At 35.5% G+C, this 13,474-nt stretch overlaps 1 long non-coding RNA gene across 1 annotated transcript; it reads left to right on the top strand.

Annotated features, from left to right (window-relative positions):
• The first annotated feature begins 2,590 nt into the window (after nucleotides 1–2,590).
• On the top strand, nucleotides 2,591–8,895 carry LOC138365112 (uncharacterized). The gene is made up of 3 exons (XR_011228654.1): nucleotides 2,591–2,651; nucleotides 3,995–4,072; nucleotides 8,787–8,895. It is a non-coding gene; the product is annotated as an uncharacterized lncRNA (long non-coding RNA).
• The last annotated feature ends 4,579 nt before the right edge of the window (nucleotides 8,896–13,474 follow it).

Here is a 13,474-nt window from a genome sequence, read left to right as displayed (position 1 = left end):
ACAATTCATTTAGCTAAGCAAGTTACAATCTTGATGAGCTAGTTACAAAATTCAATATAAGTCATCACATCAACAATGGGTTCGAGATCGACCTCAAGTACAGGTTCTAAATTAAGCAACTGACATATGTGGAGAGCTAGTATCAAAATTTATATGTTTGTCCTGCACACCGCCCCCCATCCAGTGGGCAGCGGTGGATAGGTTACAATCACTTAGTTGTTATCTACAGTTAGCAAACTGGGGATATTTGGCTAAAATTTCTGGTAGCAGATCATTTTGAATGAAATATTGACACATCGCTGGAACATTAGTTATAGAATTGTCTCTAAATTCATGTATCTTTTCGCACTCCATCACATAGTGACGGAGGGTGTGCGAATAATTTTGTTGACACAGTTTACATTTGGTCAGGTCTACATCAGCAGATAATGAGAATTCCCAGAGATACTTGTAACCGAGTCTAAGCCGAGCAGTAGTAACATCTAGAAGTCTGCTGATTTTATTAGATGATCCATAGATGTGTGGCTCCTCTTGTATGATAGTATGATGATAGATGGAATTACTAGTTCCAGTTTCTAGGCAGGCGATGAGTACTCACAATAACCTTAGTTAAGCGTCAAAACAAAAATGTGTATACTCTTTTTACTCTCCTGACCTTAGTTCTCGAGCTATGTATTTCATTTTGGTACCAACGTGTTCGCAATAACATTCTCTAGAAGAACAGCAGCAAAAACGGTCACCAAAAGTTATATGAATACCAGCACCCAATAAATACCTACGTAGATGACTCGCCGTGAGTGCCCAAGAGCAACAAAATGTTTTTACTCTTGGGATTGTTATCACTTCCACACTTGTCCTACAGCGTTAATTGTGGTATCAATGTACTCGCAATGGAATTCCCAACACGGTGATATGAATATAAACGTAGAATAATGGTCGCTGCCCACCCGCAAGAGTGTGGGAAGTGGCGGAACTGTTACCCAGTATTGGTGACAAGACGACACATGGGCGATACAGCGCTTTGAAAGTTTATAATTATTTCACTGTCCTGACATTATTATTGTATGTACGTCATTCATTTTTGTGCCAATGTTTTCGCAATAGAATGTTCTATGAGCCCGTAGGTAAAAAAGAGCAACAAAGCGTAAGATAGAATAGCACCATATATAAAACAACGCTGGTACATATCAGTGAGCGTCAAACACACACGAAATGTGTGTTTGATGGTGGTCAAACGATGTTTGATGTGTTTGATCAGGTGATGTCCTGATCCGCCTAATTAAAGTATGAATTATGTTGAGAAAAAATAAGAAAAAAGGGAAAAAACAAGGGTGGGAGAAACATGACAGAAAAAGAGTAAAAATACAATTTGGTCAACAAAACAGCATTGTTTAAAATAAAAGATATGGATTGACATTTTGGGGGTTAGGTTGGTAGGTTACATTGAGTTAATTAGGTAGTACTTAGTGTTTATCTGTTATAGATAGGAGCTGCCTGGTATGGGCCAATAGGCCTTCTGCAGTTACCTTTGTTTTTATGTTTTTGCCCTGTAACCTAAATGGTTAGAGAGGCACATATATGGGCTTAGGGACTGAACCCCACACTACATTTAGCTAAGCTGGTTACAATCTTGATGATATAGTTACAAAATTCTGTATAAGTCGTCACATTATCAATGGGTTCGAGATCAACCACAATTTCCTGAATAGATATAACAAAGGGGATATTAATAGGGTATTAAAATTGTCAACACAAGATAGAACACGAAACAATGGGTATAAATTGGATAAGTTTAGATTTAGGAAAGACTTGGGTAAATACTGGGTCAGTAACAGGGTTGTTGATTTGTGGAATTTTTCTTAACTTATAAATTTATCTTTATTTATCTTAAACTGGTTGGGAGAGGTACAATTTTTAACATAATTGGGAAGGTCATTCCACATTCGAGGTCTCTTGATTTGTAAAGCATTTCTAGTTTGACTAAGTCGTACTCTTGGAATATCAAATAGGTATTTGTTTCTGGTGTGGTGCTCATGGGATCTGTTACAACCTTCTAGGAAGCTTTTAAGGTCAAGATTGACATTACAGTGCAGCGTTTTATATATATAAAATACACATGAGAGTATGTGCAGGGACTTAATATCTAACATATTCAGAGATTTGAGTAAGGGGTCCATATATACTGCCCGGTTGCCTGAAATGCTATATGCCTACTATAGTGGCTTTAGGTATTGTATGCACTAGCTCTATCTATAAATCCAACATTATGTTTGTAAATCAACTATGTTTGTACTTTCCTGAATAAAATTGACTTTACTGTACACTTATATTCTCTGTGGATTTGTTATCCCCTATCGTTTGGGAGAAAAAAAATGACTAATACGTTCGGCGAATGACTTTGACTTCAACTTCACTTTGACTTCGTTCATGTCATCGTATTTTCCGTAATATATAAAGGTTATGACAATGCAATTATATTATTGTGTGCAAATAAGTTTGAAATTTCATGTACCCTAAAAATATTAAAATAAAGAATAAGAATAATTAAATAATTGTTGTAGTAAATTGTCACACGTTCATAATACGCAAACGAACACACAGTTTGGAGCGTCAGTACAAGACCGCCGCCATTTTAAAACACGGCTTCGAATGTAAGTAATGTTTTTCTCGTACTAACACTGTGTTATACAATAGATTTGGTCTTGAATTCACAAATTTAGTTGTTACATCTGACAGAGTATGTTAGACGGTGTAATGCTGGTCCATGTTAACGTATTTGTGGGCTTGGTTGGTTTAAATGTGGAGGCGAGGCCTGGCAGTGCTGGTGTATGTGGAGGCGAGGCCTGGCTGTGCTGGTGAGTATGTGGAGGCGAGGCCTGGCAGTGCTGGTGTATGTGGAGGCGAGGCCTGGCAGTGCTGGTGTATGTGGAGGCGAGGCCTGGCTGTGCTAGTGTGTATGTGGAGGCGAGGCCTGGCTGTGCTAGTGTGTATGTCGAGGCGAGGCCTGGCTGTGCTAGTGTGTATGTGGAGGCGAGGCCTGGCTGTGCTAGTGTGTATGTGGAGGCGAGGCCTGGCTGTGCTAGTGTGTATGTGGAGGCGAGGCCTGGCTGTGCTAGTGTGTATGTGGAGGCGAGGCCTGGCTGTGCTAGTGTGTATGTGGAGGCGAGGCCTGGCTGTGCTGGTGTATGTGGAGGCGAGGCCTGGCTGTGCTAGTGTGTATGTGGAGGCGAGGCCTGGCTGTGCTAGTGTGTATGTGGAGGCGAGGCCAGGCTGTGCTGGTGTATGTGGAGGCGAGGCCTGGCTGTGCTAGTGTGTATGTGGAGGCGAGGCCTGGCTGTGCTAGTGTGTATGTGGAGGCGAGGCCTGGCTGTGCTAGTGTGTATGTGGAGGCGAGGCCTGGCTGTGCTAGTGTGTATGTGGAGGCGAGGCCTGGCTGTGCTAGTGTGTATGTGGAGGCGAGGCCTGGCTGTGCTAGTGTGTATGTGGAGGCGAGGCCTGGCTGTGCTAGTGTGTATGTGGAGGCGAGGCATGTACAACACTCCCCAATAGGAAGAAAACCCACTGGGTTCTAGGCTAGGTTAGGCTTATCTGTAATAATTGAATTAAGCTTAGCAAAGCCTAGAACCTAGTTCAGTAATTTAAAAAATGTTGTAACTTGAAAAATGCCATTCAATACATTAAACAATTTAAATATTTTCAGGCAATCAACACAACCCTCTCATGTTGGCTAACCCTCTCTCATGTTGGTCAATAATTTAATTATTTTTTTATGGAGTAATCTTTGCTGTTGAAATGTAGTCTTTTTGAGACTACATTTCAAATGTAGTGTGTGTGGAGGCGTGTATGTTAGGTATTACCTAACATACACGGTCTAATATATCTATCTGTGTGAAATAGAATAAATCCATTTATTTGATATTCAGCTAATAGTTCTGTATTTTCTACATTCATCCATGTTTTGGTAAGTGCAATAATATGTATTGTTTCATTGCAGATTAGAGATTCAAGATAGTTCTAGATTTCCGAAGTACTGAAACGCGCGCCATACAGGCTTGGTGGATCTAGGTGCAAGGTAAAATTATTTACATTTACTTGTTTTGTATTTATATGCATATATGCATTTATATGCATTATTCTATAGAATAATAGATCTCGTAATAATTTTGCAAAAATAGTGGCATTTACTATTTTTAAAAGATTATTAAAAAATTTACTGATATGGTGCATTCGGAAGACAAACCCAATTTTTCACTTTTGACAATTGAGCTCGGGTGCAGGGGGGGGTGGGTTGTGTAAAAGCCTGGTTTGTGCCTCGGAGAGGCTATGGGATCCAGTAAGATAGTCCTTCCTTTCCTCCCTAGAATCTGGATGTAGCAGGTGCTCAATTGTCAAAAGTGAAAAATTGGGTTTGTCTTCCGAATGCACCATATCAGTAAATCTTTATTAAAAGATTTACTGATATGGTGCATTCGGAAGACAAACCCAATTTTTCACTTTTGACAATTGAGCACCTGCTACATCCAGATTCTAGGGAGGAAAGGAAGGACGATCTTACTGGATCCCATAGCCTCTCCGAGGCACAAACCAGGCTTTTACACAACCCACCCCCCCCCCCTGCACCCGAGCTCAATTGTCAAAAGTGAAAAATTGGGTTTATCTTCCGAATGCACCATATCAGTAAATCTTTATTAAAAGATTTACTGATATGGTGCATTCGGAAGACAAACCCAATTTTTCACTTTTGACAATTGAGCACCTGCTACATCCAGATTTTAGGGAAGAAAGGAAGGACGATCTTACTGGATCCCATAGCCTCTCCGAGGCACAAACCAGGCTTGTACACAACCCTCCCCCTGCACCCGAGCTATGTCAACAGGTCGTTCTTTCTCTTCGCCCTTACATCATCACACACAGAGATCACAATAACGTGATGCATCAAATGAACAAATCTACAAGGGCCGTGACGAGGATTTGAACCTGCGTCCGGGAGCATCCCAGACACTGCCTAAATCGACTGAGCTACAACAGGGTAAAAGGATCCAGGAAGTTCAGTAGAAGTTTGGTTTCAACCCTTTTACCCTGTCGTAGCTCAGTCGATTAAGGCAGTGTCTGGGATGCTCCCGGACACAGGTTTGAATCCTCATCACGGCCCTTGTGGATTTGTTCATTTGATGCATCACGTTATTGTGATCTGTGTGTGATGATGTAAGGGCGAAGAGGGAGAACGGCCTGTTGACATAGCTCAGGTGCAGGGGGGGGGGGAGGGTTGTGTAAAAGCCTGGTTTGTGCCTCGGAGAGGCTATGGGATCCAGTAAGTTCAGTAGAACTTCGGTTTCAACCCTTTTACCCTGTTGTAGCTCAGTCGATTAAGGCAGTGTCTGGGATGCTCCCGGACGCAGGTTCGAATCCTCGTCACAGCCCTTGTGGATTTGTTCATTTGATGCATCACGTTATTGTGATCTGTGTGTGTAATTCTTCACTTGCTACAGCAACAGGAATGTGTGTGTATGTATTTGTGTTGTTGAATATGACCGAAAGTGTAAGATTAATGATTCTAACACAAATCGTCTGAATATTTGTTTTTCTTCACTGTCGAGAGTAGTTAAAAAAATTTACTCGAGTTTATTTTCACACTTTATTTATGGTCCTTAAGTCCCTCTCCTTAATGCTGCTGCTGTTTCTCGCATCTTTGCATCGCTTGTATGTTTGGGGGTTTGGCCTCTTGCTATATATTGATTCCATTTGTGTGTGTTTGGGTCTCAGGCCCTCTCGCAATTTCTGAACAAACCCCTTTTCCTAGTTCTGCATCTCTCCTTTGGTACAAATTTTGTTGTGCTTTTATCATATATTTCACAAAACTTGACATACATTTCATTTACTTCATGTCCTATCAGCAAGTGTTTGTCAAATTCTTTAAGGAAAGTTTATCATCCTGATTGCAGATCTCTAGCGATATTATGTCAACTTCTTGTGGATTCGCAATCATTATTTAATTTACCTTTAGGTGTTCTTTCACCAGCACAGCAACACTGTACCTCTCCCAACCAGTTTAAGATAAAAACTAAGTACTAACTAATTAACTCAATGTAACCTACCTTACCCCCAAAATGTCAACCCATGTCTTCTATTTTAAACAATGCTGTTTTGTTGACCAAATTGTATTTGTTTTTTTCTGCAATGTTTCCCCCCCCCACCACTCTACCACCACATTGAGTTTAGTAGCTCTGTGCACGTCAGGTGCTGTTTAATATACAGACCTACTCCTCCATTTGACCTAGTTTCTCTATCACATCTATATCACTTTGTGCTTTAGGCCTGGTGGAGCTTGGTCCACCAGGCTGTTGTTTGGAGTGGCCCGCAGATCCACATACAGTCTGCATATGATATACAGTCTGTTGATCAATTGAACTACAGTAGTTAGTTTTTATCATCCGAATGCACCAATATGTGTTCATTCTTCCCAGATGAAGGAACTAGGTAATATTCATCATCTGAATGCACCATCTGAAGCTTTAACACACTCATGATACACGAGAGGTTTAAAAAACTTTTAAAACTTTTAAAACTTTTTGACCTATGTATTTAAAAGCAATTCTAAAGTTAAAAAGTGTAGCATAGGCCCCCTCGCAGAATGTTCTTAATATGATCCTCAGGTTATAGTTTTCTATCTAAAACCACCCCTAGATCTCTTTCTTGATCAGAATTCTTTATAGATCTCTGTGGCTCGATCATAGAAACTGAGTAAATTCGTTACACTGGACCTTCCAGATCGAATACCATGCTGACAGTCTGATATATCATTCAGTACGTCTGCATCTGAAATTGAGCAATACCGGATTTATTATTTGGTTTTATCAATTTTATACTTATAATCTTAACTTATTTCAGAGACCACGAGTAATCTGGGCTTCGAACTCAACAGAAAAGCCTTCCGTAGACCTGCTTCTTTGCTACATAATAGACAAAATTTAGTAAGTATTGATTTATTATGTGTTTGTTTATTTATTTATTTTTTCTTTATATACAAGAAGGTACATTGGGGGAGAGTACAATGACTTGAAGTTATACATTCTTGTAAAGCAACTAGCACTCATAGCGTTTCGGGCAGATCTAAGTATAGACCAAGGAACTTACCATCTTTTTTATTTCTGATGTTAACATTGTGTAACTGTAGATGAATTGCATTTGTTGATTTGCTCCCAAGTAAGATGTTGTAGGTCCTTTCTATGTTTAGTGGGAGTTTGTTGGTTGACATTAATAAGTGGATTTTTTTTTAATTTATTGTTTACATCATTATTTAATATGAGTGAGTTGGAGTCTGAGTAGATGAGGTTAGTGTCATCATTATCTCATATCTCAGTGATTTTGTCGTAATGGTCAAGTAGCTGTACTGTACAAGTAGAGGACATGAGAGATAGCTGTAAGAGGTATTTCAATACCTTCCTGCTCTAAATCCTTGTTGGCCTTGATTGTGGAGGTCATTGGTCTCTATAAAACTAGTAACCTGACTCCTGATCACTCTCAAATAATTTTATTATGTGGGATGTTAGTGCAACTGGTCTATAATTCTTTGCCAATGCTTGTGTTGTGTTGTGTTGTTTTGGTAGTGATGTGCAATGTGTTGTTTTGGTAGTGATTCGTCCAGTTCTGGTAGTAGTGCGGTTGTTGTGTGGTGTAGTACTTGTGTGCTTGTTAATGACTTGTATTCCAGTCTTGTGGGTATCTCCTTTCCCCACCGGGCCAACTGCTTTGTTCTTACCTAGCATTTTGCTTTGTTTGGGTATGAATGTTTGTGTGCCGTATATTTTGCAAAATTTGCCATATATCTCATTATTTACTCCTCTGCCTAGCAACAAGTCTGTCTAATTATACTAATTAACTGTTTTTCAAAGTTCCCTATAGTGTCCTTTATTGAAATCGAGTTCATGAACCGTTTCAATGTTCTTATTTTCTTCTAGATTATATCTTAAAGTATATTTAAATGTTATTGTTATTATTGTTATTAAATGTTATTGTGACATTGCATTGCAATTGAGCTATGTTGTTTACCATACCGTTCATTTCGTGAGTATAAGTATAGATGCCACACTTGTGACAGGTAAAACCATGCCTTTTTTGAAAAACAGCACCGTCTGTTGCACGTAAGAGCAACCCACACTATATTATGTTGCGATATTATTTCAATATTTCCGATTGCATTGATAATTTGAATTTTCATAGATTTCAATTTATTTTCATTTCGATTTAATAATTTTGTGTGACATTGCATTTAAATTGAGCTGTGTTGTTTACCATACTGTTCATTTCATGAGTATAGTTTATTTTTTTATTTTTTTCATTTCATTTTTTTAGCTGTTCTTATTTTTCAGTGATGGGAATATCAGATCATTTGATGTTCCCAATTTTCTGATGGAAGCATCAGACCATTATAGAATGCATCGGATGAGGTAGTTTGGAATGGTGGGGAGGACGAGAGGGGGGTATGGTGGGGAAGACGAGGGGACAGAGGAGAGGGTAATGGTGGGGAGGACGAGGGGACTGGGGAGTTGGGGATGGTGGGGACACGGGAATGCTAGGGAGGACAAAGGGACAGGTGAATGGGAGATGGTGGGGGAGGAAGAAGGACAGGGGAGGGGAAAATGGTAAGGAGGACGATGGGACAGGGAAGTGGGAATAGTGGGGATGATGTGGGGACGGGGAAGTGGGAAGGACGAGAGGACTGTGGAATGGGGAATGGCAAAGTGAATTATAATTATATATATTAATTAATTCTTATAAATTTCCAGAAGCCTGTATCAACACCCACACTAATGCAACTGAAAGAGATGTTGAGACAAGTATTGCTGATATGTTGAAGAATGCCCCAAACAAACTCGGTGGAAACAGATACAAGGTAAAGTTTGCCAATTTGCTGTAGTCTAATTCAATTTCTTTTTAGTAATCTTTGAGAACATTTATGCTATGAATAAGATAAAATAATGTAACTGATTTTGACTAAATATGTAGATATATTTAATTTTCTGAGCACTAATAATGAAAGAAAACCAAAATAAGAGGTGGCTACTATCTCTAATAATGGGCTGGAATAATGCAGGATATAATAATATATATATATATAAATATGACAATGTCAGACCACGGAGGAAGAATGAAACAGGAATTTCCTTAAGTACTTTTATATATTAAATACATCTTCAGAAGGTCCTTCTGAAGATGTATTTAATATACAAAAGTACTTAAGGAAATTCCTGTTTCATTCTTCCTCCGTGGTCTGACATTGTCACATTCTTAATCACGTGTTTATTTTCGTGATATACACACATATATATAAATATATATATATATATATATATATATATATATATATATATATATATATATATATATATATATATATATATATATATATATATATATATTTATATATATATTTATTTTTATAAATATATATATGATATATAGATTCTATATAGATTCTATTCTATTATTCTATTCTATTCTATTCTATAGTTTTATATAGATTCTTGTTTTAGTTTTTTTTTCTATAATATGGAAACGGTTTTTAATTAATAAATTAAATATTATATAATAAAATAATGTATTATTGAAAACAATTAGTAACAAACAATATTTCATTACAGGGTGGTGAAGCAAGAAGACATGTGCATCACACAGCAGACATAGATATGACGAATACTGAAAATGGCTAATGTCTATATAGAAGAATCTATATGTGTCTATATATAGACACATATAGATTCCTATATATAACCTATATATATATATGTGTGTATATATATTATAAGATATATATATATATATATATATATATATATATATATATATATATATATATATATATATGTCGTACCTAGTAGCCAGAACTCACTTTTCAGCCTACTATTCAAGGCCCGATTTGCCTAATAAGCCAAGTTTTCCTGAATTAATATATTTACTATAATTTGTTTCTTATGAAATGATAAAGCAACCCTTTTCTCTATGTATGAGGTCAATTTTTTTTTATTGGAGTTAAAATTAACGTAGATATATGACCGAACCTAACCAACCCTACCTAACCTAACCTAACCTATATTTATAGGTAAGGTTAGGTTAGGTAGCCAAAAAAAGCTAGGTTAGGTTAGGTTAGGTAGGTTAGGTAGACGAAAAAACATTAATTCATGAAAACTTGGCTTATTAGGCAAATCGGGCCTTGAATAGTAGGCTGAGAAGTGCGTTCTGGCTATTAGGTACGACATATATATATATATATATATATATATGTTAGGTTTGGTAGGGTTGGTTAGTTATCATATATCTACGTATAACTAGCTAGTTTTACCTTTATATATATATTATTTATATATATATATATTATATAAAAAGTTTGTGAGGAAGACCTCTGGTGCCAATGTGGGGACCCATAGCCTCGGAGAAGAAAATAAAAAGTATTCAGAGGAGACCTTGTGGTCACTCACTAAACACTAATATTATCTTCTACCACCCCCATTCTTTTGTATGTACACATATATATTTGCTTTATTTGAACTTTGTTACAAAGAGGGAGTTACATATAGGTTACAAAGATTGTTTTCATATATATATTATTTATATATATATATTTATATATATATATATTATTTATATATATATATATATTATTTAGATATATATTATTTATATATAATTATATTATTTATATAAAAATATATTATTTATATATAAATATATTATTTATGTATAAATATATTATTTATATATAAATATATTATTTATATATAAATATATTATTTATATATAAAACTATTATTTATATATAAATATATTTATATATAAATATATTATTTATATATAAATATATTATTTATATATAAATATATTATTTATATATAAATATATTATTTATATATAAATATATTATTTATATATAAATATATTATTTATATATAAATATATTATTTATATATAAATATATTATTTATATATAAATATATATATATATATATATATATATATATATATATATATATATATATATATATATATATATATATATATATATATATATATATATATATATAATATATATAATATATAATATATATAATATATATACTATTACACTACATTCTTATATATTACACTAATATATATATATATATATATATATATATATATATATATATATATATATATATATATATATATATATATATATATATATATATATATATATATATATATATATATATATATATATAATATATATTATATAAATTATTTATATATATATATTATTTATATATAATTACATAGGTCATATGTTTTTGTATTTTTGCTGATTTGTTAGTAAATAATAAAAGAAATATAAATTATTTGATTTTTTTACCCTTAAATTGGTTTTAATATTTAAATTGAAAACAATAATATAATATAAAAAATATAAGAAAAATAATAATACATTATAAAATAAAATATAATAAAAATAATATAATATAATATAAAATAATATAATTTAATTTCAAGAAATTTAACTTTAAACACAAAGATGTGAAAAGGGTTCAGATAAGGCTCAAACCTTTCACAAGAGATTCATATTGGTGTATGAATGACTCATGTTAGGAGTGTAAAGTTGCCACAACATCTCAAATTAGTGTTAGATACATATGTCTTGGTTATAAGTTTTGGAAACCTATTTAAGTCCACACACAATATCGTATCTGATACGATAAAACAAACGTTTCCAATACTTTCAAATACTTTCCAGATATGTTGTGGCAACCTAAAATTGTTTGATGGGCATCACTCTCTCGAGCCTCTGCATCACTCTCCTGATCCTCTGCATCACTCTCTTGAGCCTCTGCATCACTCTCTAGAGCCTCTGCATTCCTCTGTTGAGCCTTTACATCACTCTCTGAAGCCTCTGCTTCCCTCTGTTGAGCCTCTGTATCACTCTCAAAAGCCTCTGCATCCCTCTATTGTGCCTCTGCATCCCTCTCTTAAGCCTCTTCATCACTGTCTTGAGCCTCTACATCCCTCTATTAGGAGTCTGCATCACTCTTGTGAGCCTCTGCATCCCTCTCTTGAGCCTCTGCATCACTCTCTTAATCCTCTGCAACACTCTCTTCAGCCTCTGCATCACTCTCTTATGCCTGTGCATCACTCTCTTCGGCCTCTGCATCACTCTCTCAAGCCGCTGCTTCCCTCTCTTGAGCCTCTGCATCACTCTCATGATCCTCTGCATCACTCTCTTGAGCCTCTACATCACTCTCTTGAGCCTCTGCATCCCTCTCTTAATCCTCTGCATCATTCTTTTGAGCCTCTGCATTATCTCTTAAGCCTCTGCATCTCTCTCTTGAGCCTCTGCATCACTCTCTTGAGCCTCTGCATCCCTCTCTGGAGCCTCAGCATCCCTCTCAAGAGGGATGAGAGAGGGGATCAAGAAAGGGATGCAGAGGCACTGCAGCACTCTCCTGAGCCTCTGCATCATTCTCTTGAGCCTCTGCATCCCTCTCTTAAGCCTCTGCATCTATCTCTTGAGCCTCTGCATCCCTCTCTTAAGCCTCTACATCATTTTCTTGAGCCTCTGCATCCCTCTCTTAAGCCTCTGCATCTATCTCTTGAGCCTCTGCATCCCTCTCTTAAGCCTCTGCATAACTCTCTTCAGCCTCTGCATTCCTCTCTTGAGCCTCTGCATCATTCTCCTAAGCATCTGCATCACTCTCTTCCCAGCAAACACAAATCATCTACACAACATTTGCCTATCTCTTCCCATAGGTGTGGGAATGATTTGCATTGAGAATGGTGCAGGAGAGCCTTTGAGAAACTTTTACTCAAAAAATCCAAACACAAAGGTTTAATTATAAATTGTTTTTCTACAATTATTTTCTTCCAAATGTAAAACAAATAGTTTTACATGTTTAAATATAAAATTTATGGTGTTTTTTTGTAAAATTCATTAATAAATTGTGAATGATATATATTGGCTGAGTGAAACCTTTAAAATCCATTTAGTTATAATTTGAACAGAAAAAAGTTGTTTTCCAAATTTTCTAAAAATCGCTCTTTTTAACACAATTTGACTCCTTATGCATTCCACTAAACACTATATCATGTTTAAATATATAATTTATGTATTATTCCCTAAAATAATTTATATAAATTATATAAGTTGCTGGAAAGTGGTGTTAAAGAATCTGAAAACTTTTTGTTGTGTTATAATTGGAATGTTCTTATTAACTATGTCTCAAGTTCACGGTTTATCAAACAAGAATATTAACGTTTGTCAACTCTTAAAATCTTATATGTTATCTTGCTGGTGCAAAATGGGTGAATCTTTAGGAACAGCTATAGTATCTATATATCACAAATGGTGTTTTCCCTAACTCAAACAAAGTAGGGTTTATTATTCTACACAAATTTCTAATGACTCTTAGATGTTTACATTCTCTGAAGTATAATTGTGAAGGCTGTGTCC

This window comes from Procambarus clarkii, chromosome 15 (genome assembly GCF_040958095.1).
Source record: "Procambarus clarkii isolate CNS0578487 chromosome 15, FALCON_Pclarkii_2.0, whole genome shotgun sequence".
Classification (NCBI taxonomy): Eukaryota; Metazoa; Arthropoda; class Malacostraca; order Decapoda; family Cambaridae; genus Procambarus; species Procambarus clarkii.
The sequence above is the reverse complement of the archived record's forward strand: the minus strand, read 5'-3'. Positions and strand labels throughout refer to the sequence as shown.